Raw genomic sequence first — 3701 nt, forward strand, 5'->3', positions numbered from 1 at the left:
AGTGTTAACCAAAGGGTTACATAGCAAACAAAATAATAACACTCAAACGAGAGCCTAAATTGAACTACCCCGTGTCATAACTATAAAGGCAAGGGTAACAGCCCTCCTGTGTACAATACTATAAACCCTCCTGGCCAGAGACACCAAAATCCTTTTACCTGTAAAGGGTTAAGAAGCTCAGGTAACCTGGCTGACACCTGACCCAAAGGACCAATAAGGAGACAAGATACGTTCAAATCTTGGTGGGGGGGAGGCTTTTGTTTGTGCTCTTTGTTTTGGGGGTTGTTCGCTCTTGGGACAAAGAGGGACCAGACATCAATCCATGCTCTCCAAATCTTTCTGAACAAGTCTCTCATATTTCAAACTTGTAAGTAAACAGCCAGGCAAGGTGTGTTAGTTTTATCTTTGTTTTCTCAACTTGTAAATGTTCCTTTTGCTGAGAGGATTTTACTTCTGTTTGCTGTAACTTTGAACTTAAGGCTATAGAGGGGGTTCCTCTGGACTCTTTAAATTGGATTACCCTGTAAAGTTATTTTCCATCCTGATTTTACAGAGATGATTTTTACCTTTCTTTCTTTAATTAAAAGCCTTCTTTTTAAGAACCTGATTGATTTTTCCTTGTTCTAAGATCCAAGGGGCTTGATCTGGACTCACCAGGAATTGGTGGCGGGAAAGGGAAGGAGGGGGGGAATGATTCATTCCTCCTTGTTTTAATATCCAAGGGGTTTTGGATCAGTGTTCACCAGGGAATTGGTGGAGGAGTCTCAAGGCTACCCAGGGAAGGGAGATAGCACATTGGGAGTGGTGGCAGCAAAAGCAGATCTAATCTGGTAGAGAAGCTTAGAGGTTTTCATGCAGGTCCCTACATCTGTACCCTAAAGTTCAGAGTGGGGAAGGAACCTTGACACCTCACTATTGCCGTGTCATATAGAGCTAAAGCTCACCCCAAATCCTTGCAGCTTGGCGCTGGTCTTCCATTCATGAGACACACGACTCTGTCCTTTTGCTGACCTGGAAAGATGCACAGTTTGTCTCTGTCCCTACAGTTACAGTCCAAAAATCCGTTGTCTGTACTTGCAAACAGGGTACTTGTGTTTGCCTGGCTAGAATCACCACTGGAGGCTTTGCAATCAGTTGATTAGCATTTGGCTCAGACTGTAAATAGGTGACCTTTGTGCACCATGCAATACCCAGTTTATGTGCAGACAGACAGATAAATTAACATCCCTTACCGGGAAGAAACCTTTTGGAGATCGGTCCCAAGTGTCAGACCTTAAGAGGGTAATTGTCAGTATATATCCAGAACGCCTCACATTTTCCATACATATATTTCACAGTGATTATGATGAGCAATGTGTCACAGACTTTCAATACATTCCTTATATGGTGCCTTTGGTGAGCTAGTATGTAGACACCAGACCAGGGGATCTCTGTAACCAGACCCCTGTGTCCTTTGCCAGTTGGCACCAACCGGACCTTTACTCTTAGGTCTGTGCATCCCATCCACCCAGTTCAGGGCTGAGCAAAGTCTTCCTCGTTGTTTGGCCAGTGCTAGTTTCGTTTCCGCTAAATGGAAATCTTAGACATGGTTCCAACCAACACCGCAAGTTCAAAACCCTCTGGAACTGAGAAAAGGAGTTTTGCAGATAGGTCTGCCATTGATAGTGGGCGAATCCAAAATCTGTGAACTTTATATTTCAATTATTTACAAAATTTTCTCTCTTTCCTTCAGAGATGGAAGATGCTGAAGAACTGATATGGGAAAATTACACTGTGGTGACTGAATTTATACTCCAGGGATTTTCAGATCTCCAGGAGCTACCTGCCATCCTGCTGTTTGTTGTAGTGTTAGTTATGTACATAGTAACTATGATGGGAAACAGCCTCATCATTATGCTCATATTGGCTTACCCTCCTCTTTACACCCCCATGTATTTTTTCCTCAGGAACCTGTCCTTCCTGGAGATCTGCTACACCTCAGTCACCATCCCCAAGATGCTGGTGAATTTGCTGGTGGAGCTGAGAACCATCTCCTACTTGGGATGCATTGCACAGATGTGCTTCTTTTCCCTTCTGGGAACCGCTGAGTGCTTGCTCCTGGCCGCCATGGCGTATGACCGGTTCGTGGCCATATGCCACCCCTTGTGTTATGTGCTCGCGATGAACAGGAGGGTGTGTGGGTGGCTGGTGGCTGGCTCGTGGCTGGGTGGGGTCGCTGTGGCACTGATACAGACTGCTCTGATAGCCAAGGTGCCATTCTGTGGGTCTAATGCCATCGATCACTTCTTCTGCGACATCATGCCCCTGATACAGTTGGCTTGTGGTGATACCTCTGTGAATTGGATCGAGGTCCTCGCGGAGACCACCTTCGTGGTGATGATACCCTTTGGGATGATCCTAGTCTCCTACGTCTGCATCATCTCCACCATCCTGAGGATGCCCTCGGCTGAGGGTGGGGCAAAGCCTTCTCCACCTGCTCCTCACACCTCATGGGGGTTTCCTTGTTCTATGGGACATGCTGCATGATGTATTTAAGCCCCACCTCCAGCAACTCACTTGGAACTGACAAACTGCTCTCCCTGCTGTATACAATGGTTACACCAATGCTAAATCCCATTATTTACAGCCTGAGAAACAAAGAAGTGAAAGGGGCCCTGAGGAACTTCCTGGGCAGAAAAAAATTTACACCTCAACTATGAAAAAAAATCCATGTTTGTTTCTGGTAATGAGGGAACATTGTTGTTGCTTATTGTGGACTCATGCTCATAACCTGCAGTGCCTAAATTAAACAATTTATTACAATAACCCTGTGCCCATATTCTCTTTGCATTCACACACAAATGAGATAGGTGCTCTTGACATGAGAGAGAAAGGAGTATACGGGGCACCTGGCATTGTCCACTGTCAGAGGACAGGATACTGGGCTAGATGGACCTTTGGTCTGACCCAGTATGGTCATTCTTATATTCTTTTGCTAGCTAGATAAGATGGATGGTATTGTCGAGCAACCTTAACTCTGTGTTAACAAAGTTTTTGGATGGTAAATTTCCCTAGTTTTTTGAGGATCTAGTGGCAGTGAGGGGTCGGGGGGAAATAATTGGAGGCTGAACAAAGAGGTTTCTTGGAAAAAAATTCACAGTCAGCTACCAACTCTGCCCCTCTTACTGTCCCTCCTAACCCATAGCGGGTTAGGAGGGTCCATCGGGATGGGAGGAAAGAAGATGGTAAGCTATGGGCTGTGAGGAGCACATCTGCCACCTGGAGTTAACAAGGGGGAAGGGAGGGGAAACCCCAGACCCCATACTCCACTTCAGGGTCTCATGTGGATGGGAAGGGCTCTCCCCACCCCTCTTCAGCATGGGAGGATCTCAGAGGTGTGAAGTGGCCCATTTGTCTCAATGGGATATTCTCAGCTGATTCAGAGCACACAGTGGCTCTGGGAGATGTGAAGTGACTTATTCATCTCAACAGGTGGTCTCCATTTCAAAGTCTGCCACAGCCCATGTGATGGAATACCAGTTTTCAAGACCACTGTGCTGTTAAAATGTGTGTCTGGTTTAGAACAACATGAGTATTAAGATCAGCTCACTGGATGGGGGAGGTTGTATCTGATGAACCCCTTGACCAAATGACTCAAAATTTGTATCAGAATGTATACCCCTACCCCTGTTGTGGCATAGCACTCTCCCAGATAATCTCAC

The 3701-nt window shown here is 45.9% G+C and overlaps 1 pseudogene; it reads left to right on the forward strand.

The window, feature by feature from the left end:
• The first annotated feature begins 1836 nt into the window (after positions 1–1836).
• On the forward strand, positions 1837–2699 carry LOC128846758 (olfactory receptor 10A7-like; annotated as a pseudogene).
• Positions 2700–3701: the final 1002 nt, after the last annotated feature.

This window comes from Malaclemys terrapin, chromosome 12 (genome assembly GCF_027887155.1).
Source record: "Malaclemys terrapin pileata isolate rMalTer1 chromosome 12, rMalTer1.hap1, whole genome shotgun sequence".
Taxonomy (NCBI): domain Eukaryota; kingdom Metazoa; phylum Chordata; order Testudines; family Emydidae; genus Malaclemys; species Malaclemys terrapin.